At 35.4% G+C, this 25,244-nt stretch overlaps 1 long non-coding RNA gene across 1 annotated transcript; it reads right to left on the minus strand.

Moving 5' to 3' along the window:
* Positions 1-4,531: 4,531 nt before the first annotated feature.
* On the minus strand, positions 4,532-21,977 carry LOC145245822 (uncharacterized). The gene is made up of 5 exons (XR_013863041.1): positions 21,553-21,977; positions 13,546-13,625; positions 10,878-10,956; positions 5,791-5,864; positions 4,532-4,738 (listed from the first exon to the last, which is right to left on the minus strand). It is a non-coding gene; the product is annotated as an uncharacterized LOC145245822 (long non-coding RNA).
* Between the last annotated feature and the right edge of the window lie 3,267 nt (positions 21,978-25,244).

Raw genomic sequence — 25,244 nt, forward strand, 5'->3', positions numbered from 1 at the left:
TCCCCACATTAAAAAGCGACGTTGTGTCTAACTCTTCCCTCGTGAGGAGGCAAGTAAATAGGAACATGGTAATTCTGCAGTCAGTTGGTCGAATCAGGGTAAGTAGTTTCAGACCCGCTTATTTAAAAACGTGGTAACACTACATCCACTTATAATGAAATTGTTTTACGGTTGGGTACTTCATCGTTTTCTGATAATGGTCTTTGAAAACAATGACCGAATTGTGTTTTTTTGTTGCTGCTGCTGCTATTGCCGCAGCCGGATGTCCGTGTACAAGTTTTTAAGAAATCTTAACGACTACCAACCTAACTGGTGACTCATGATTCGAACCGAAAACTGAATGTTTACACAACGATCTCTAAATCGCCCAAGCGTTAATAACTATCAATGCATATATAATCAGAATTTATTTATTTTATTTATTTATTTATTTATTTTGATGAGGTTGGCTCAGTGGTTAACGACACAGACTGACGACCTAGGTGTCCCAAATTCGTTCCACAAAAATCGCTTTCATTTAGGATGTTCACATGGTCCCTTTCGTAAGTACCTGATGTCTTTCTAGAAATTATAATTGTGACTAGAAAAATATCGGGGAAACCAATGCCAGCAATAGAATCTTCGGATTCTTGCGGTATATTTTCGATCGTTCGATTATTCAACTAAACTAGTTTGGTTGTTATGTTTTACGGCATATCAACACTTTTGGCGTTCGATTTTGGTAAAAGATTTGTATGCTCCCAGGCTTTTATATCTTCAAATAGTTAGTGTTTGATTTGGTTGATTTGAAGGATAAAAGCGTTGGGGTTTTTTTTTTGTTGTTTTTTTTTTGGGGGGGGGGGTTATAGAACATAATTGAGTTTTTACATTGAAGAAGAAAAACTATAATATCAATATTTAGTGCATTTAAGTTATGGAAGCCGATATATTTAAACAGTTAAATCTGGTAGTGCCAGATCAACAAAAGTGGTATACAGAGTGGAACGATAAAATTGTTGCCTGGGGTGGCGAAAACAAAGTTTCCGGCCACAGTTATGGTCTTTGGCGTTGTTTCAAGTGCCACACCACATCTTCGAAGCAGGCTTCAAAGTCAACATCAAAGTATACCTCGATGTGCTGAAGAGTGTGGTGATCCCCTGGTGCAATCAGGTGACTGCTGGCAGACCCTGGGTGTGGCAGCCGGACTCGGCACCGACCAACAAGTTCAAAGACACGCAGATCTGGCTTCAGAAGGAGTGCTACAACTTTGTATCCTTCTCTCACTGTCCCGCTCATCCCCCGACCTGAACCCGCTGGACTACTTCGTTTGTTTGTACGTCGAGAACATCACTAACATGACCTCTCACAACACCAACGCCAGCCAGATCGCTGCCATCCACCAAGTATACGCCGAGTTCCCGCTGGCGCTTGTGAAAAAGACATGCTCACAGTTCCGGACCCGTATCGAGGCTAAAGGCGCCTATATTGAATAGATGTCAGCTCTATTACATAATCAAGTTACCTGAATAGTTGTTTTTTTTTTTTTTCAATAAAAAGTTTTTAAATAAAACTGCAGTGTTGTTTTCTTTAGGGCGACAATTTTATAGTTCCACACTGTATTATTACATTCCACCACCTTATAAACAACCGTAAGTATTGCTTACTAAAAAGGGACTTAAATGAAAAACAAGCATTTGTTTGTGTCTGTACTCAGCGATAAATTCTCGTTAATTTTGTATTTTTTCTCTAAATATAATTGGAGCATACTGGTGTGTATATATACGTGTCTTCTGTGATGCATGTACCTAAGTGTTCATATAAATTACGTGTCTACATAGAGGATCGCGCCGTCCAGTGTTCATGTAGTTGTATAATCCAACCTAAGCGTATCTCTTGAGTGTATGCATAAAACGAACAGTGTCTGCGTTTCTTGTATGTGTGGATATATGCACCAATTCAATCGGACAGTTCCCAAATAGGACAAATACATTTGAGATACCTTCTTGTAACCGACACAAATAAACAACTGTTGGGCACCAGACAAACGGGAAACATACCTTTTCATAGTCGATGATGTCCGGCGGTTAGTCTTTTCCTTGAAGTCCTGCAATAGATGTCTCCCTCCAAGTTATAATACACAGATAATTTTATTCACGCTTCCTTCGGAGTTTGCCGCGTTTGTCTTAACTTCTACATCTTCTCTGGATGTGTCGACTGGATATTTCCATGGTCCGCAAGAGACCAGATATATTCCGAGCCAACAGCTTCAATGTCAACTCAATCTCATTCGTTCTACTCCCTGACTGACTGACTGTTTACATGAATACTTCATAAATCTCGCTTCTTTGTTACGTCAAAGGCCATCCTTATTATTGCTACTACCGTAACTTTTGTTTATATAAACTTTCAAACTGGCTTTAATTAAATTCCAATCTTATTTTATTATCACGGAACCTTGGAAATTATTAATGTTTTGTATTTCCGAACTGAAATTCCAAATCTTTTATTATATAAATATTTAGTATCTTTAACTGGTTTAAAATATTTTGACGCAGTAATATTTTATTGTGACTTTTAAAAACTGCTATTATTTCCAAATATTTATCTTATTTTAATAACATTCTTTTCTTAGTTAAATATGGTCAGCCCCCCAATTATTCAAGGTGCCTGTTCTAATATAATGATTTGCTCGGACTTCCAACCTTTGAACTTCCAGAAAACCTGGCGCAGATCCTCGAAAAAAAAAGCACACTTTCCGTAACTATAATCCTTACTTTTAAACATACGTTTGTGCTGAGGAGGAAGCACTCTACAGGCAAACCTCTAACTATCTTTTCGCGGTGAGGTGTGCAGGTTTTTTTTTGGGGGGGGGTCAGTGTCTTCGGTGAAGTACTCCAGAATACAAAACTACAGTCATCTCACATGGATATATCTTAAAGTGACTTAATATTGAACATTGTCGTTCACGTTGCTAAGGTCTAACATCTTCGTGTAAACACTAATTCCCATTTAGGATCACATTTTACTTATTAACCCATTATGTGTTGGCGGCATTCTATTTTATCACTTTTTGTCTTTCTTTGTTTGTCCGCTATTTACGCTATGTGAGAGATATTCCTATATGTCCCCCAAGTCGATATCTGGAACTAATCAAGCTAAACTCCTATTGGACAGTAAAATACGTTTTTTCATTCTTGAGCTTCCGATTTTTATACTACAAGTTGGCCCATACTATGTCCGAAATAGATTACTGAAGATGTTGTGAGTCGTGCTCGAAATAATTAAAAAAAAAATACCGCCTACGTAAACATCCATTTCTTAAACCCATTTAAACCGTATACGCTGACCATCAGTTTAACAAATACAATGTTCTTTCCATATTAATGTTTTTCTTTTAACGTAATTCACTGCGTTACAAACTCCATTGTGAACAAAAACATACAATACATTCAAGTTTCATGTCTTGTAATCCAAATAAAACTTAATACATGCATTAACAAACAAAATATTTCCAGAATGTAATTGAAAAATCTTCCAAATGTTTAGTCCCAAACTGGGAAAACGAGATTTATACTGATGTGTATACATACTTGTACCAAATAACGATCGGTTGTATGATCGTGTGTGTATACATAACGAGGATGTAGCATAGTAGTGTACACACACACACACATATATATACATATATATAGATGCATATACATATATATACATGCATATACATATATATGCATATATAAACATTATATATACATATATACACATTATATATATATATGTATACATATATATGCATATATATACACACATATATACATATATATACACACATATATACATATATGCACATATGTATACACATACATATATGCACACTGTGTGTGTGTGTGTGTCGTGTACCGGATTGTGTCGTCTAGTGTGTATACAATGTTCAATAGTTCATAGTGATGTATAAACAAAACGTATTTATGTAAACGTCTAACCAAACACTAAGCGTGTCACTTTTAATGTGTGCATAATATGTTCTCTTTTCTAAATGTATAAAATACAAACTTCTGTTTGTCTCTTGTGTGTGTGAGTGTGTGTGTGTGCGTGTTATACATTTAGCTATCGTTCACAAAATATATGATCATACGTAAACGATAATAATCTCAGGACGGTGTGTACTTATGCACTAAGGCCACGTACTAAACCAACTGCAACGAAGCCCTATTGTGTGATATACTTACTTCTTCTTTACAAAGAACTTAGGCCGAGTTCTCATAAGTAGGAATTAACTTCTCTAGAACGATGTCACCCAACAATCTTACCCACCAACAAATTAATATATATATATATATATATGTGTTTGTGTGTGTGTGTGTGTGTGTGTCTGTGTGTGTGCGTGCGCTGCATATATATATATATATATATATATACATATTTTAGAGAGAGAGAGAGAGAGAGAGAGAGAGAGAGAGAGAGAGAGAGAGAGAGAAAGATGAGTAAATAGATAGATAGATAGATAACAATAGTCCGAAGATTGTAGATCAAAATCATGGTAAGTAAATAATTATGTTTTATATAATTTATTTCATATTTTTTTTTAAATATTCATTTTAAAAAAGGTTTTTCTTAGTTTTGTACATTGTCACGCCACTCATAGTCTGTAAAATGGTTTGTGACGTTAAAAATCGACTTGACATAGCGGGTTCAAGTCCGATCGGGTTGCATCACTATTAACCACGTGCCCAGTTACATCAGCTGGTCGTTTGATTTCCTGTGAATATAGAGAAAAGTAAGTGTAATTTTTTCTTGGAAATGATTAGAAAAGAAATTGGGAAAATACAGGAGTAATTAGTTGTGACATGGAGGTTATATGTAATTATTAGGTAGACGGGTTAAGACACACACAGAGAAAGGCGTAGAGAGAGAAAAAGAAAAAAAGAAATAAAGAAAGAGAAGGAAGAGAAAAAAGGTGAGAGAGAAAAATATAGAAAGAAAGAGGGGGGGGGATAAAGAAAAAGAAAAAATAAATAAATAAATGAAAAAGAGAGAAAGAAAGAGAAAGCATAAAAGACAGCGTCCATGAGACTAATTGGTAATGTTTGACCAGGAAAATAAGAGGCAGATTTATAAATTTTTTATTTTGCATTTTCGCCCCAAACAAAGCAGAGTGCAGGGTTACTATGTAGGGAGTTGAGCAGCAGGGTGTCTGTTTACATTACACTCAGACGTCTGTATGTCAGTACAGTCATGGAAGCAGGAACCTGGAAGAAAATTCCAAAGTTTAGCAGTCCTAAGGAAGAAACTATTAGAGTAGAAGTTTTTTTTTTTTTTTTTTTTTTTTTTTTTACACCTGGGATCTCTACTGTGTAGGGGTGGGATTTTGCTGCTTGTCAAGTTTGTTAGGGGTATTTACGTCGAGGGAGTACAAGTGCTGTAGTTCGTCGGAACACCTAACATTAAAATGCTTGTAAAACAGGAAGAAGGATGCAAGATTTCGTCGATGGGACAGTGGCTGAAGCCTAGCTGCCAGTGTGGGACCTATTAGATTGGCGACTCTTTTTTGACCCCCGACTAAGAGTAAGAGACTCGCAGCAGGTGCACCAGCCCAAATGTGGCAACAATACTCCATACATGAGCGAATGGTAGTCTTGTAGAGGTACAGGATTCTCTCCAGTGTAAGTAACTTTTAGAAGCATTTTTGCAATTAATAATGGATATAATGGATATTCTTAGCTTTTACTAACCAAGCAATATCCACCGACCTTGTAGTTTAATATTTATTTTTAAAAATAATAAAAGATGGAAAATATGAACTCTTCTTACCGAATATACATGTTTGGCGTTTTTTTCCGGTGACGTCATAACATTTGGCTTTGCATGCGCCGCAAAAAGATTCCCTAAAAGATAAGAAAAAACAATGTTTATTATCAGGATGCGTCATTTAAATAAGAGAAAGAATGAATGAAAAAAAAGGAAGGGGGAGCTACATTAACAAAGAGAAAAAGAAGTAGGAGGAGGAAGGAGGACATTAGTTAATCGCTGTTTTGCTTGTAGAAGGTTTTGTTGGGGTTTTTTTCCCCCCCATATATGTGCACGCAATCCCTTGCGTAGGAGTGAGTTTTAATTTGGTTGGCGAAAACAGGCATCTCCAGCCTCGCACATAGGCGATTAGCGTCTCACTTCACGTGCACAATACTGATTTCCGTCCAGAGCTAGACGCGCGTCTAATTCAACAGTTCGAAGTGAGATGTAAATTTGCCAGGACGTCATATAGCTTGTCTCATCTTTCACAAGAAAGTGATTGGAAGCGAAATACAAGTTCATATTTAAGACAAACTGAGATTATATCAAATTTCAGTTATAGTCAACTAACGTCTTCTCATGTTTTGTGCGTGACTGTTACTAGAATCGGCGACAACTGAAAATAGTCCGTCCGCCATTTTTTTTCACCTTTGTATCTCCCCTGTGCACTGTCTTTCGTTATTATTTACTTACTAGAAATAGTCACACAGGCCGTCATCAAAGATTTCGCTTTGAAAACAACTTTTCGCGTTCTCTGGAGTCTGAGTTACAACAAGTCCCCCCAGATTCCCAGTATTCTCCACCTCATTCGATAAGATTTGCAAAAGAATTTGCGTTATCGCAACAGCTGCTTCTCATTGATTACTAGTTGGCAGCGACCAACTGGAAATTGGATGGCAATAAGCCTCCCCAAGGTCCCAGTCCTCTTTGCACTCAACCAGCGGAGGTCTGGCTAGTGCTTTGTCTCCTCTGTCTTTCCGCCCTCCTTGACCCTCCTCACTTATTTGTTGTGGTATATGATGACACTCACAAAAAAAGGTGGGGCGGTATCTTACAATTATATCGCATCAGTTTTCATGATTCTTTAGGTTTTACATCTGTAGCCGTATCTGTATTTCCAGTTTGTGTCTATAGTTCATGTGTTGCGTTAGTTTCCGCATTCAAGGGGTTTCCTTAATATTTCTGCAGTTTCAATTATTGTTATCTCTTGTATCTTCTCAGCCATCCCTTTGATTCCAATCTCTCTCACTCTTTTTGTCAAAGTTTTTCGGTATTGTTCCTAGTGCTCCTACTATCACTGGTGATATTTTGACTTTCTTCATCTCCCAGATCCCTTTGAGCCCTCTGACCAACTCCGTGTATTTTCTCCGCTTTCCTGTCACTTTTCTTTGATCTTCACTCTGTGGTCTACTGGAACGGTAAATTCTACAATCTGGCAAAACTTTTCCTTCTTGTTAACTATTATGACATCTGGTCTTCATGCTTGGATGGGTTTATCCGTTTGTATGTTCATGTCCTATAGGATCTTGTGATTTTCGTTTTCCTGTCCGGCTACCGGTTTCTGCTTATGCCATCTAAATTGGGTGTTCAAGATGCAATCGTCTGCATATTTGCAAGTACACTGCCTTCCCCACTTGATCGTGTCTATTTTTATATTCCTTTTTGGGTTAGTTTGCTGCATTCAATTATTACGTGGTTTATTGTTTCGTCTATTAGTCCACAGAGTCTGCATTTGCTGTTTTCTTGTACCGTATCGATCCTTGCTTTGATATGGTTGGTTCTGATCGCGTTACCTTGTGCGGCTGTTATTAGGGATTTAGGTTTCCTTTTTGTAGCCATTTCCAAGTGTTTCCGTTAGTCTAACTTTTCGTGATGAATCGTCCATCGCTCTTTTCTCATTTTTCTTTTCTTGTCTTATTCACCATCTCGTCTTTTCCTATGTTTTTTTTTTCAGTGTCTCTTGCTGCGTATATTATTCTTTCGGTGTTCTGCATTATGTATTTTGCTAATTCTTTTTTCGTGATATTTACACGGTCTTCTATACAAATCAGGCCTCTTCCTCGTTTTTTTTTTCTTTTTCACATAGAGTCGGTGAGTATCATCCATTGGGTGTAGTGCATTGTGCATTGCCATGAATGTCCTGGTCTTCTGGTCGAAATTCTTTAGTTCTTTTTGGTTCAACCTATAAACTGTCCAGATTACTTTACTATTGACACTGCCCATGTTTATACCTTTTATTGGGTTTCTACTATTTGGATTAGTTTGGAAGAGTTTATTTTTTTTAGTTCTTCTGAGGTATCCTTTCCAATTTTCCCTTTCATTTCTATTGCGTTAATGCTGTCTGCTCCCAGAACTCCCAGGTATTTGTAGCTTTCATATTCACTTAGTGCGCTCATCTAAGTTTAGTTGGGTAGTACTATACCTTCCGCTGTTTCCAGTTTTCTCATCATCATGATCAGCAGGACGCACTTTTTCATACCGAATTCAATTCGGATCCTAGCTGAAAATTCTGGTTGTGTTTATTAGCTTTAGTTCTGTCTTTGTTTTTTGCAAGCAGTTTCAGGTCATACATGTACGTTAGGTTCATTCTTTTATCTGTATTAATGAACTTTGCATTTTCTTAGTATATTGTTCAGAGGCACAATAGCTATGATATATAGTCGTGATAGGGAATTACCTTGGAAGATCCCTATTTGTATTTTTATCTCAGTTATGTATTGCCCATCAGCTGTCAGTTCAAGTCTCCATGTTCTCATTTCATTTTCTATTAAATTGATAATCTTGCTTGGTGCTTTGTACATCCTCGGGCATTCTATTATCTACGCTTGCAAGATCCAGTTATACGCTTTCTTGTAATTTACTTTTAACCTCCTTCAAGATCCTTTGATCTATGTATTATAGGTGATGTGTTCCACTTCTTTTCTGGCATCCTTTCTGTTCCTCTGTTTATCATTTACTTTATATCGCGGATATAAAGTAAATGATGAATTTGTTCCCTCAATGGCGCTGTTAGTATTTTCCACATTATAAGTAAACATGCCATAAAACAAAACAACCAAATTAAACACCATGAATAAATATTTGAAAATATAGACAACTTGAAGCATTACATTTTTCCAAAATGACGGGCTTCAGCATTAAATAACTCGAAAAGGGTTGATATGCCGTAACACAAAAAAAAACATATAAAACACCATAAATAAATGTTTGAAGATATAAAGAACTTGAAGCATCAAAACTTTTACCAAACGTCCGAATTTGGCATTAAATAATCTGAAAAGTGTTGAGATGCCGTAAAACAAAACAACCGAATGAAAATCGCCTCCGTTCTTGCCTAAGTAACAATGGATATCCCTGTAAGCGTGCCTTCACTTGTAATTGAAGCAAGGGTTTCACAATCCTTATCTTCTCTCTCCTGGGTTGAAACTTCCTAATTCCAGTAGTTAGACGGAATCCAGAGAGGCCTTGCATCACCTGATATTCTCAACTGGTCATCCATTTTAATACTGACCAGGCTCAACGTTGCTTAACTTCGGTGATCTAACAGTCAGCGTGTTGTAGTTTATGCATACAAACAAAAGAGCCATAACCCTTTTATACATATTACTTGGATTTTTCGGACTGTTGTTCTCATCTTGAGTGTCATTTTCACAACGTTTCGGCCCATGTAACTTCTAACTTGTATCTTGTCGAACTCTGGAATTTGGACGGAATTTCAAACGGAACCCTTTATTTATTTCACTTCAGCTCTGACTGGATAGAGTTCCTAAGTAATTCGTAATTGTATTTTTCGGTCGCCCACACTGAGAATTGAAACTTCAACCTTCAAATGAATATCACTTTTACTATTGATTTTCCAAGTACGCTAACCCTTCGCCACGGGTTCTTGCGGACAATTAACAATCAAATTTGTCAAATCAGCTGTAGAAGTGATATTCTCCTGAAGGTTGAAGGTACAATTCTCAGTTTGCGAATTACTTAGGACCTTTATCCAATCCTGGCTGACGGGACGAGAGCATGCTACCTCGTGAAGTAAATAAAGGGTTCCGTTTGAAACTCCGTCCTAATTTCCGAGTTCGACAGAGACATTCCCAAGTTCGACAAAATACACCTGAAGAAGGTCGGGAGTTACATCTACCGAAACGTTGTGAAGATGACACTCAAAATGAGAACAGTGGTTCGAAAAACCAAAATAATAGAAATAACCAATCCTCATCTAAAAAGAAAAAAAAATCAGAAACGTAACCGTCTTATATTTTAGGCATAGATCCAACGATAGTTTAGAGAAAGAATTGGCAGGTAAATGTTTAAAGATAGACATTAGTCACATTTTTTTCTTTTCATTAATGAGACTTAAGCAACTCTTGATGAACCTAACGACTAAAGAAATGGTTGGGTGTATTTCGGAGATGAGTGTCAACATCGTATGAGACACTAACAACCAATTGAAGTATACATGATAAAAGCAGGTATTAATCGAGATAGACGTGTTCGTTCTATCAAATAAGACTAATAATTAAAACTGACATCTGCCGCCTATTACGATCTACTGACAAAATAATTGGTAAATTGGTTACATGAAATGCCTCTTTCGCCATTACGGATTTTTTTTTTTTTTTTTTATGCATGGAATCATCCCACTCCATTCTGTTCGTGCTATGCAAGCATTTTTTAAAGTCATTGTTAACATTCAACGTGGGTTAACTAGACACCAGTCTTCCTCTTATTTAAATGTGAAATAAAAAAAATCAAATCTTATGTCTTAATTACGAGCGACGATGCAGCGGCGCCATCTTGAAATATTGTGAAAGGGACGAAGCAGATGACTCCAAATAGAGATTTTAGAAAATCGTTATTAACACGGAGAGACGGGTGGGGAATTGAAAAAGCAAACATTCGCTGTAAAATGATTTTCTTTATAAAAATAAAACTACGTGATCAATTTACATGATTTTTGGTATGATATATGTTCTGTAAGTCACGGATACGTACATTATATAGATTTTTTTTCTTTTCTTTTTTTTTCTTTTTTCTCAGGGTGGATAAAGTTCTAGATAAACGTAGCAAAACGTATCTGCTCGGCTTTCTTCGTGTGGTTTTCTACTTACTTGCAAACTGGATTCCGTGCACCTTTGCATGGTGGGGAATTGCACATCACTATTGGTACATCATCCGGACAGGGATTATCTGAAATGGAATGAAATAAACGTTATATAATTAAATCAAAAACATGTTTGTTTGTTTGTTTGTTTGTTTCTACTGGGGGTTGGGGGTAACTGCTTATCAAGGCCCAAAGTCCACTTAGATTAATGAGTGTCGGATAGATAGTGCGACAACACCGCGATGATTGATAATGGTGGAACTTTGGTAGATTTTGATTATTTCAGAGATCAGCTCAACAGAACTTATTTACATTAGACTTGAACACAACCAGAAGCAGTCCCACGATACTGTGTTCCACATACGGGCAGTTACAGGAAAGAAACTTTTATCATTGAATTTTCGCTTAGTTTTAGGCACAGATAGTAAAGGAAATTGTTGGCAGTTGTTGTAAATAGACGAGTAATAGTTGTCAATGTTTTGCACGGCGTACGATGAAATTGTAATTAACATTGCCACTTTAGATGTATCCTCAAATCTTGATGAGTGGCTGTTTTCGGTCAGTCAGTTGGTCTGTCACGTTCTAGTTAAAAAATAGTATTCATGTCGCTAAACGCACCGATTGAGTGACAGCAACTTATTTTACATGCGTCCAATCATCTCTACAGTCGGTTTGCTTATCGGTTTGAAATAGTATTTTTATCATTAAATACGTAGAATGAATGGACGCATTTCTCTGACGAAGTTCTGCTTTCTGAGTTACTTCCCCTGTTTCTGCAATCTTCACAGTCGACTGTCAAGCATCTATGAATAGTGCAATTTTCCCCAATTTTCCGTAAAAAATACTTTCAACAATAAATAACTTTCTATTTTAAATAACAGTTGTTCTATTCGAGGAATTTTCGTAATTTTTTGATGTTTTACTATTTTTGACGTGACAATTAAGTAAATACCATTGTTTTTAGCTTAAAGGAGGATATTTTGAAAAATTGATATGTCGCCTCTATTTGTATAAGCACCAAATGTAAAAAAATAGAAAGTTTTTAAAAAAAATGTCTTAATTAAACTAAAACCAAGGAAAGATAACTCAGTGCATGTCCGTTTTTACTAAGCTTTTTATAATGCATTTGGTTTGTTTTACGACATGTAACACTTTTGGATTATTATTTAATAACAAAATCGATCTGGCGCCTCTCTTTGTACAAGTACCACAATTTGTTCAGCAAACTTTTCTTGTCTTTTTTTTTTACATAGGAGTAACCACTTATCAAGGCCTGGAGGCCACTCGAGGATAGGGGTTAATGAGTATACATTAGTCATTGCAATGATAGTGTATTAAACATAAGTAGTGGGAATTTCGTAAATTGGATTACTGAGGTGGGGTTCATCAAGAATGAAATGTATTAGGTTGGTGCAAAAATAATGTCGTTTTTTATTATATATATATATGTCAAAAACGGCATTATTTTTGCACCGACCTAATACATTTCATGGTGCAAAAATAATGTCGTTTTATATATATATATATATATATATATATATATATATATATATATATATTACATTTTCACCCCAAACAAGGCAAATTACCACTTTGGTGTAGGGGGCTACTATCAGGGGCAACAACTACTGGGGTACTATGTAGGGATTTGGGCAGCAAGATGTCGGTTCACGTTACACTTGAACTTCTGCACGTCAGTACTGTTGGGGAAGCAGGGACCTGGAATTGAATTCCAGAGTCTAGCGGTTCTGGGGAAGAAACTATTGGAGTAAAAAGATCTTTTACATCTAGGGATCTCTACAGTGTGGGGGTGGGATTTAGCAGCCTGTCGGGTTTATCGAGGGTGCTCACGTCGTGGGGGCATAAGTGAGTGCAGTTCGTCAGAGCATTCACCACTAAAATACTTGTAGAAAAGGATGTAGAAGAGGGATGCAACATTTCGTCGATGGGACAGAGGCTGAAGCTTAGCCGCCAGTTCAGGGCCTATCAGGTTTGCAACTCTCTTTTGAACCTTATATATATATATATATATATATATATATATATATATATATATATATATATTATATATGCACACACGTCAAAAAACATTATTTTTGCCCCAACCTCATAAATTCCTACCATTAACGGCAAACTATGCAATCGTGCACACGCCTGAAGCTAAATGGAAACTAAACTAATTGAAATCGTAGTTCTTTGTTTTACAAATAAAATCAAACAATCTTTTGTTTGCTTCGTTGTTTTTTGTTTTTTGTTTTTGTTTTGTTTTGTTTTTGTTTTGTTTTTTCTAAATCGGACCATCCTAATATTAGCTTTTACATCAATGCACCTTTGTAGATTTTCTCCATTTTCACAATATTTTCCTATTCTTTTATCTCTAATTTCAATTTTATCTTATATTCACCATTTTCACGCAATCTGGTAATCACTTTTTACTTCATCACTAGCAGACCGCCCGGCGTTGCCCGATTGCAAAATTTGGTTGTTTTGTAAATAAAATCTGTGGTTCTGTTGTTGGCTTTGCGGAAAATTATTGAGTTGTGCAAACGGGGAAGAAAACAAAACAATGGCATTAATATTTGCTGCATTTTAAGTAAGGGAGCCGGAGTCTGGTCTGATAGTACCACACGTGATCACAAAAAGCGAATTACATATTAACAGTCATCTGTACTTACTCAATCTGTAAGAGGTCACGGTTATGAAAAGGATGGCGGCAAGAATGGCAATTTTAAACATCGTGTGTCTTGGCGATTTTCTGCAAGAAATAAAAACGTGAAAACATTAAAGCGATAACGTTTTGAGGGGGTTGTTTTATAATCCACAGAGATTCGAAATAGTGACTCCCCCCCCCAAAAAAAAACACATATATAACAAATAAATGTTACTAAAGGCAAGATAAGTTCCTCTTCTACCTAATTGGATAAGTTTTTAGTGTTTTTATTTGATGTAAAATGTTTACTCCGTTTGAAAAACAAGTAGTGTCGAGCATTAAACGAGCACAAGAAAAAATGGTATCGCTTATATCTCTGAAGTCTCGACAATTAATTAAAGATTATACAAAATGCTGTTAGAAACCCGCCTAATAAATGTCACGGGAACATTTATTAGCTGAGTTTCTAACGGGATTTTGTATAATTTTTAAGTCATTGTCGAGATTTTAAATACATTTTTCTTGTGCTCGTGTAACGCTCGACTTGTCTTTGGGAAATTTTATTATATATTTAGGTGCTTTTACCACTTTTCCGAATCTGTGGAGTGTAAAAAAAAACGATTTTGTTTGTTTTTTTATTCTGTTTTTTTCTAGTTTTTTTTTTTAGTTTTTTAGTGTTTTTTTCATTTCTTTCTGTCAACAAACAACACAAATATTATTTACGCGTGACAGACTATCGATTGGATGAAAGCTCATAGAAATGACAAACCAAAAGAAAACGATATTTCAACCTCAAATGTGACAAAATAAAATGGATGACAGACTAAAGTAAATGATGCTTCTGAATTTTGTAGATGAGGATTGATAATTTATATTATCTGAATTGTTCGAACTACAGTTCTCATCTCGAGTGTTATTCTCACAACGTTTTGGCCGATGTAACCTCTCACTTTCTTCAGGCGCATCATATCAAATGGCAGTCTTTCTGTCGGATTCGTTAATCTGTAGGAAATTTCGAACGGAACGTTTTATTAAATCCATGGGAGTAGAATCTTCTCGTTCAGTCAGACATAATCTGGTAGAAATCTTAAGTCATTTTCAATTGCATGCTGAGTATCGCCCGCACTGAGTGTTGAACCTTTAACATACACAAAAGTGTCACTTAGAGCTGAATTTAATTAATACTTTATCCGTTGCGCCAGGGGTCCATGCGGTCATGCTTGATCTATGTAAATATTCTTTGTTTCCTTTGTAACATAGAATAAAGAAAATGATGAGAATGTACATAAAAAATTAGATGGTACCATTAATAATGGTGCGAAATTAAACTTCAAACTACGACAAAACAAAGAATAATATGTAGACAGGGCAACAGTATGACAAAATATAGATACCACTAATAGAGTTATATACTCAGAAAGTTCTTATTTCTATGGATGTAAGTCCTCGATAGAAGTTTTGGTGAAGATTTTGAGATTCAACAAAATGCTTTGCCTCATCAAAATTATATATATATATATATATATATATATATAATTATTTCATTTATTCACATAAATTTACTATACGAAAGTATAGATTTATGCGTAAACTTTAAGTATTTACTTCAAAAGTGCTCAATACATAGGTAGATCTAGTTAGTAATTTATAAAATATATATGGCGATTAAGCTACACTGAATATTCTGCGTTTCATCCAACTATAGGATTCGTCAGGCTTATGCGCGAATTCTGTCGTTGCTTCTTGTTTTTATATATGTTGAGGATTACTAGTTGGCCAATCAGCTTTCTAGTATCCACCGCGCCCCTTCCTATCAGCCAATGGGCATGCATTTTATCAAACAAAGGATCTGTTTTAGAGCTAGGATATACATAAACGATCACACGCATATATGTATGTATATGTATATATATATATATATATATATATATATATATATATATATATATATATATATATGTGTGTGTGTGTATATATATATATGTGCATTATTGTGTACACATAGGTATATTTATATGTATATAAAAAAAAAAGAAGTAGAACGGCCACCTAAAACCACTAACCTAGCTCTAAAACAGATCCTTTGTTTGATAAAATGCATGCCCATTGGCTGGTAGGAAGGGGCGCGGTGGATACTAGAAAGCTGATTGGCCAACTAGTAATCCTCAACATGTATAAAAACAAGAAGCAACGACAGAATTCGCGCATAAGCCTGACGAATCCTATAGTTGGATGAAACGCAGAATATTCAGTGTAGCTTAATCGCCATATATATTTTATAAATTACTATATATATATATATATATATATATATATATATATACTAGCAGGCCTTTCGGCGTTTCCCGCTCGTAAAATACGCATAAATATTATATTTTGATCAATGCATAATTCTTATCTATTATATAAAGGAAGGTGTGTGTGGGTGTGGGTGTGGGTGTGTGTGTGTATTGTTTGTGTGTGTATGTTTGTGTGTGTGTGTGTGTCTACTAAAAACCTTCGTCAGCCGTATCTGATTTGAAAGGGGAAGCCCTCGGATGCATAATATGTCAAAATTAGAAAAAAAAATAATAATTCCGTGGTGGTTAACTGGACTATTTTTTTTGAAAGAAGGTTTGATTTTCACGTTGTGTTTTCGCAAGTCACGCACGAATAATTCACTAAAACTATGTTTAAAAAAAACTTATTTTGCAGCGTAATTACGTCATAAACAGTCGTGGCCCTGACGATAGGCGCGTTTGCCAGTAACTTTTTTTTACTTCTCTCCCTCTTTCATTTCAAGTTCGAATCCAGCTGCCCCAGCTCATTTTTTTTCGGTCGCACGGGCACTCGCTACTATTTTGATTAAAAAAGTTGTTTTGATTAATTTAATTTATTGCCGAAAAATCTGGTGAGAGGGGTGTTCTTTTTGGGGATGATTCCATTCTTTTATTTTTGAAATTGTTGTGGTGGGTATCGATGAAAGTACTCAATATCTTTAATATAGCAGCTGTGTCTAAACTAAACTTTATATCCATCCGAGAAACACCAGGTATCCATGCTAGTTTATTACAAACAGAAGTACTTTATATATTAAACGTAACGCTAAATTCCTTTAAAAAATGAAGTAGAAAAAACGGAAAGAAACTGAGACATATGTACGCGAGTATCATGTTTTTCTAAACAGTTCATGTCTTATAAGTAAAAAAAAACACTCGAGCTGAGATCGAAACCAACCCCTAAAGACTGAGTCAAATACGATGGCCATTATTCCAGCTTTAAACGTCCTTGAAAAAGTGTTTTCAACCCTACTTATTCTTAACATAAGAAATCTCTCACATGAACGATTCACGCATGTACATTCGTAAAACAGTTTAAAAAACAGATTACAAAAATTCGACGCCCCCTACGTATCAATTTTTCAATTTTGACCTCTTGGTCACCCATTTTTCCGAATGAAGACCGATTAAAAGTTTTTCACGTGCCTGAATTCCTTATATACTAAATTCCCAGACATTTGATCAAAAATTTGTTGAGTATATAGGTTGAGAAGTGTCCATACACACACACACACATTCTCACTTCAGTCCTATGTGTTTTATTAAGCAACAGCGTGACCGCAAACACACAAGCAACGGCTCATAATCGCTACTCATATATGATCGGCATTTGTCTTTGTGTGTGAGTTCGTTCCCTATGGATTCTTGAAATTTCACACAATGCACTTTATGTGTCCGGGAGTGTGCTTACATATGTTTTGTTTCAGAGTGTCTCCAATTAGTATCGAAAATCGATGATTAAAGAATGAAAAGTTTGATTTCGACCAAAGTTAACACCTTTATACAGTGTTCGCACTGATATCCATATTACATCAAAGAATTACATTAGTAATTCAATTTTTCATATATTACCAGTTCTGGTGGCGTAATAAAAGATCCACCGGTGGCGCTTTATTTGGAGAGGAGGATTTTTTCGAATTCATTTCAGGTTGTCTAACTTGCTATTTGCTTTCTCCTTTCCGCTCGCCAATTTTTCATTCGGAAATCAGGAAATGGCACCAGTTCGTGTGACGGGGCGGATTTATATTTATTTACATATGAATACGTACATATAAGCAAGGAGTGGAAGACGAGTACTCTATTTTTACTAAAAAGGTGTTTGCAAAATAACAAATTTGGTTAATTCCTATTTCAGTCACGTAATCTTTCCCACAGAAGAAACGTTGCAAGCCGATCTCTGCTCTGTTGTTATTTTCATAGCAAATGTTCGAGTGAATTCCAATCTATGATTCCCACCTTGCCAATCTTTCACACAAAAAAAACTAGTCCAGTCAAAATCACTATAAAATATAGCCCTATTCTCTATCGGTGCTTGAACCTAAACGTGAATTCCACGAACAAATCTTCTTTCCTAAAACTGCCCGTCTGTGGAACTCTGTTTCGCTGATCTACTTTCCAGGTGACTACAATATTGTCGTCTTCAAGTCCAACGTATACAAGTTATTATTCAACCGTCCTCTTAAATAATCTAATTATACTAAATTTCCACTACTAACGATTACTACGCTAGTGTACCAATGATCACCGTATACACATTTACCCTTATGCACGAGTGGCCTCTAGGCCTTGATATGGGGTGACACCTTTGTAAAAAAAGAATTCTTTAAATAAAGTATGTTTTAGCATTGTTCGGCTATTATTTCCAAACAATTTATTAATAGTTGAAATGTTTGCGTAAATAAAGGAATACTAACATGGTAAGTTATAGAACGTTTCACCATACACGTACATAAACGCTGAAAGGAAAATTTGATGATAAAGTAATCGCGTTCTCAAACAACAAGTCGAGAACAAGGCAAATACAAAAAGGAACGATAACTGTTATACAGGGTATTCCAGAAGTCTTGGACAAATCCCAAGACTTTATATCTGCTGAACTATATATGTGAAATGAAATGGACATGATTTTAAAGCTAAATTTATGATTAATTGGAATATTTTATTGAGATGAGTATTATTTATTCATTTATTTATTGCGAACTATTATCCTTAGTCTTTTAAGTCGTTGTTTCACGACGTTTATGCCAACTATTCCTCTGGCTTTCGTCCCGTGGCACAGTGGATAGAGACGTTGAATCTCTATGGTTTCAGGTGAGAATTGTCTAAAGATAGCAGTTTCAATCCTGCCCAAAGTAGGCCGGAGGCTTAGTTGATCAAAACGTGTTGAGGCGAAAAACAAGACAGGTAGTAATTGCCTAGAATGCAGTTAGGAGATTCGGAGTTCCTATCCCGTCACGGTTACCACTTGACGAAGGCCAGATGAATAATTGGGCGAAACGTCGTGAAACAACAACTAAAAAATAAAGGACTAAATTTATAAGTTCAACTTTAATATTAATAATCATATCGGCATGCTTTTCTTATATCCTTGGTTGTTTTTGATATATGTAATGTCCAAATGTGTTCTTTATATTGGAACTCTACGCTAGTAAGTAGAAATGGTGTTAACTAGTATGAATTTCAGCTAGGGTTACATAAGTGCATGTCAAGAAAATCTGGACGAAAAAAGTAAATAGATTACCTGCAGATAGCGTAATTGAGGCACGGTTCAAAAGTTAGCTTCTTTGAAAAAAACGTGCTACACATTCAGGTGTCGAATGATATTACCTAGAAATGACGTAACGTGTTCAAGGGACAGAACAAAGTTTCTAAGCAGTCGGATTAGGGAAGTGTGAGAGAGAGAGAGAGAGAGAGATGACACGCGTTCTGAAAATGTAGCGAGAAACTAAACGGATGTCACACCAAGAATATCAACTGAGTTTATCAATCCCCAATAGAAAAAGTAATGGCGAAGTAATGAGAATTACAGTGTGGAACGATAAAATTGTTGCCATGGCATAGACGACATGATTCCATTTCCGTTTGATGAAAACCGGTTTTCTTTTTTCTTTGTGAACCATTTGTCTGTTTCAGACCCGTTGTGTACAAATCCCAAAGACAATAGGAGCCTTATATCATATCTGAAAGTGGCACAATGATCAAAGAGCGATATCGGAGATGCGTCACTGTACAACTCATGCTCTCTACCGATCCATGTTATGACAACAGGACCATTGCCAGCATCTTCATTGCTGGATTGCACGAATAACAAGAACGTGTCTAGGATGATAAAAATAAAGTTTCCAGTCACTGTTATGGTCTTTGGTGTGGTTTCAAGTGAAGGCCGCATCATGCCACCTCACATCTACGAAGTCGGTTTAAAGGTTAACACTAAACTGTACCTGGATGTTCTGAAGAGTGTGGTGATCGTCTAGTGCAAACTAGATATCCGCTGACAGACCCTAGGTGTGACAGCAGGACTCGGCGCCGGCCCACAAGGCCAAAGTGACTCAGGCTTGGCTTCAAAAGGAGTGTTACGACTTTTTATTCTTCTCCTCTCTTCCCTCGTTTAGTCATACGCTGAGAACATCACCAACATGACCTCTCACGAAACTAAATCTAGCAGTGATTAAGGATGAAGGTGGCTGCATTGAATGGATCAGCTCTATTACATAAATAAGTTACCTGAATTGATTTTTTCAATAAAAGTTTTAAAATAAAGCTTAAGGATGGCACTGTAATCATTCCACTTAGTAAAAACAACCCTTCATTAAATAAAACGTTTTCAAGCCAACACATCTCGCCTGTGTTCTATGTAGGAATAGATTCGTCTTGAGTTAAACGGAAGAGCACAACCACTAAGATATCACGGCCTAGAGATGGAAAAGTGACGATAAATAAGAAAAAAAGACTAGCGATTGCGCACGTATGGAAAAGGACTTTTATTATATGATTTGTTTAGGGATCGCTCACTGGCAAAGCCCCACAAGTTCACGGGTTCTAAAGGGCTTTTTTTCAGAATTCGCCCTATAAAAAAAAAAAAGCTAAAGGTAAATCTGTATGATGTACGTATCCCGAACGGAAATACATAAATATCGCATACCTAAAATTAATGAAAATTGATCAAGTAGTTTTATGTTAAAATAAAAATAAAGTTTTGTGGCTCACGACATCATCTTAAACACCAGGGAAATAACTCTAACTAATTAAAACTTGCGAGATTATAGAAAGGGCTTTTTAACAAGGGAATATTGGCAAAACTCAAATTCGCTTAATCATTATCCTGCCGACTATAGAAGTTGCTTTTTGATTTAATTATTTTTAATATAAATTTATCAAAGTTTGGTCTATATATATATATATATATATATATATATATATATATATATATATATATATATATAGTAGTTTATGTGAAAGTAATATATATGAACTTTGAAAAGAAATCTAATAAGTTTGGTGTAAATATGTTATAAAAATCGAATTTTAAATAAAATGATTTTTACGCTACTTGAAAAATTATGTTCTATTCAAGAATCAAGGAAAAAGGTTAAAATGACTTTCTTCATAAAAATAAAAACTACTGGATAAATTTACGTGACTTTTTGGAATACGAATTCGACCTGTGGCGCAGTGGTTAGAGTACGTGGAAAATCAATTGTAAAAAGTGATATTATCCTGAAGGTTGAAGATTCAATCCTCAGAATGGGCGACCGAAAAATACAATTGCGAATTACTTAGGACCTCTATCCAGTCATGGCTGACAGAACAAGAGCACGCTACCCCCGTGAAGTAAATAAAGGCTTCTGCTTGAAATTCCGTCCAAATTCTCGAGTTCGACAGAAATATTCCCGAGTTCGACAAGATACACCTGAAGAAGGTCGGAGCTTACATCGACCAAAACGTTGTGAAAATCACACTCAAGATAAGAACGTTAGTCTGATGAATCCAAATAATACGACTAACCAATCCTCATGTCATAAATTCAGAAACAAATTCGAAAGTTATTCAACTGCTATTTAAAAAATAATTTCTGGTGAGAATGTAAGTTATCCTTTTTTATTTGCAAACAATAAAAGGAAAACTAATATATTTTGACTGCGCTACTATTGTAAAATTGAATTAGAATTATCAAAAAAAAAAAAAAAAAAAAAAAAAACAAGCCTTGTACTTACGTCAGTTTTTGTGACTCTTGCTTAAACTGGACGATCCGATCCGAGCCGAATTCTTAAGTTGTGTCGTTACAGACAATTCGACGCTTTTATAATCTCAAAATACTTCCTCTTGCACTATCAATTTCAGGCGGGAGAGGGGATGGGTATAGGACAAAAACTGATGTCGTTTATAAAAAAAAAAAAAAAAAAGAGAAAATAGATGTGTCTGTTGTTGTTGTTGCACTTATCTCCACCCAGTCTCATTATGCCAACCAATAAAAATGGCTGACTTCTTTCTCTTCTCGCCTTACATGTAAACTGCCCACCGTCAACACTTTTTCCCCTTTTTTATTTTTATTTTTATTTATTTTTTGCTGCTTTATCTTCCCTTTTTTTTTTTTTTTTTTCTTAAATTCCTAATTACAGTTCAGAAAACGCTTAGAATCAATGCTAACGAAACACAAAGAAAATGAAAAGGAAACCGGAAAGAAATGGAAAATCCCAATGACGTCATCGATAGAAACAATTGTATTGTTGAGTGTGTGTGTGTGTTTTTTTTTTTTGTTTGTTTTTTTTTTTTTTACCGGAACTTACACGGATACTTCCTTTAATGTAATCCTTACAATTCATTTATACGACACTCCTGTAAACGAGATTCTAGTTGAATTAGTCTGTGTTGTGATTCAATATTTTCTAGGGACCGGTCTCTGTTCTTTTATCTGAAACCTAAATCTGAAACGAAAATTGAAATCTCGACAACACGTGCCTGTATGTATAATGATGGGTGTTTTAAGACTCATTACCACACACACACTATATATATATATATATATATATATATATATATATATGCACTCTTTATTTGTTTTTATGATAGCAGATAAGCTTGAAAACTTTGCTTTCGTATAAGCTTTATCGCCTGAAGAGGTCTCTAGTTACTGGTAGTTAACTGACCGAAACATGCTCTTGAATGTGTCGCAACATATTACTGCTTATGTAAAAACAAATAAAGAGTTCGGTATTGGGCACTCTTGTATTAGCCTCGTTAAACTTCATTAGTTACTTAAACCCTGGAAAACAATAACAAATCGTATATATATATATATATATATATATATATATATATATATATAAATTTTTTGTATAGTTTAAAAGGTTAAAAACTTCAAAGTCTATATATATATATATATATATATATATATATATATATAGTCTTTGAAGTTTTTAACCTTTAAAACTATACAAAAAAAATATTTTTTATCATTCGTTAGAAAACCATCTAGTCAGTAAGTCATTTAATCACCTGCAATTACTGCATCAACTCGCTCTCGAATTTACTATAATACCAATAATTTATTTTTCAAGGGATCATCAGTTGTTTACCATGAAACACTCTTTCGGGGATTTAAAAACAAAACAGTATATTACATCATGGCTCCCCAGCAGTGTTGATCAAACACCACCACTCTTAATCTTAGGAAGAAGACATGTTACAAACATTTGATCCAATTTCCTATTCTTAATTGCAATTACTAACCTTTTCATACTATAAAAATGAATTTCTTACCTGTGCGATTCATCAATTTCCACATTAAAAATGGATACATTTTTTAATTTTTTAATTTATCAGTCTTGTATTTATAAGATTAGGATTAATCCATTTAACTACTTATCACCCCCACTATGATTAGTATTTAGTATATTTACATTCTTATTTAAAATTAGATATAAAAAGGTGTAAAATATTTTTACATATATACATTTATATACATATATATATATATATATATATATATGTATATATATATATGTGTGTGTGTGTGTGTGTGCGTGTGTGTGTGTGTGTGTTAGTGATGGGACGATTTCAATATTTTTCCCGATTCCGATACGATTACCGATTCCATACTAAATTCCCGATTCCGATACAATTACTGATTCCATACTAAATTCCCGATTCCGGTATGATTACCGATTTCATACTAAATTCCCGATTCCGATACAATTACATATCCGATTCGGATTCTTTATAAATCTCTAAATATTTATAGAGTTGTATTTTTTTTCTTTTTCACGGTTGTAATAAAAAAACATATAGACTTTAGTTTTGATGGTAGTTTAGAATCAACAAATATTTATTATTTTAACATTACTACCAACAGTGGACATTTTTTTTTTTAGGCAATTAAAAGAATCGTTTTTGGCATCGGAAAATAGGCACAATTTTTTCCAATTCCGATACCCCAAAAAGTTCCGATTTTACTGATTTCAGATTTGACCTGGTAATAATATCAAATAAAGGATAACTACGCGCTCTTCCCAAGCTCACAAATTGGGGTCTCACCATGGGATTCGCTTTATGATCAAAACCATGACCATTTAATGTTGGTGATAATCTCTGCATGTAAAGTTGGAGGTGATTTTTCAGAAGAGCCAACAAATCAAACAAAAAGTAAAAAATAAAATAAATATACAACAAATAAATGTTACCAAAGGCAAGCCAACTTACTTTTCTACCTATCTGAATAATTATTTTTTTTATTTTAAGTCATCATAAGTGTTTTTTGTTTTTTTGTTTTTTTCTTAACTAGCATTTTGCCCGGGTGTTTGGAGGTGTATGTTGACCTTTTCCTTACAACTTGCCCAGAACTGTGCTCATTCCCCGTTCTGTTTCCAATGTGATCTTCCGATTTCGGTTAAAATAAAAACAAAATGTAATGAGTCCTCAGATGGACCTCTTCATCTTTCTGTATATCGATACGCTATTGCTGATTGGGAAAGATTCCGAACATTTATATCAGATACACTACTGCGTCCTGTGTTTAAAAACAATGTGTTCTCTATAGTATCAAACCTGATGGAATAGTTAAGTGTCGGTATAGACCGCTTTATACCCTCCAAAAAATTCCAGCAAAAGGCCAGCCGTGGTTCACTCCAGAATGCAAAACAGCCATTGAACACAGAAACCATTATTTCCATTGAAATAGATGTTAGGAAACTAAAGTCACCTTTAGGATTGCCAGTAACGACTGTAAAAGGGCAGTAAAGAATGCAAAAGATCCGTATGCTCAGTACGTCAAGTTTTAAGTAACTGAACAACGACTTGATTCCCACCAGTGTTGGCGAATAACAAATAGGACCCTCTATCCCAACCATCATCAACGGATCTGAGGTAATTTCGTCAGCATCTGACAAGGCAAAACTCTTTGCCAAGAACTTTGTAGCAAATTGTACTCTTCGCGACTATGGATGCCTACCGCTCGTATTTCCTTCTTAGACTGAAAACACACTATGCGACATACAAATATGTGTGCGTGATGTTGCAACTTATCAAATTCCTTGATTCCAGTAAAGCAACTGGCCCTGACGGCATTCCAATAATAGTACTCAAAAAGCTTCAACCGGAACTTGCTCTCATACTTACAAAGCTGTTTAGACGTTGCTTTAAGGAGAAATGCTTCCCAGCACGCTAGAAAACTCCATCTGTCTTTCCTGTATTTAAAAATTCTGGAGATAGGTCATCTGCCTCTCAGTACAGACCAATAACTTTCCCATGTGCCATAAGTAAGTTGTTGGAATATGTGATAAATAGAGAAGTGGTCAACCATCTCAGCAAAATAATCTATTAAGTGACATGCAATATGGTTTCCGTGCTGCTAGATCTACTAGATGTACTCACTGTAATATCACAAAGGATTCGTGAATCTCTCAACTAA

The sequence above is a fragment of the Euprymna scolopes genome, chromosome 23, assembly GCF_053919585.1.
Source record: "Euprymna scolopes isolate OS-2025 chromosome 23, ASM5391958v1, whole genome shotgun sequence".
In the NCBI taxonomy this organism is placed as follows: Eukaryota; Metazoa; Mollusca; class Cephalopoda; order Sepiida; family Sepiolidae; genus Euprymna; species Euprymna scolopes.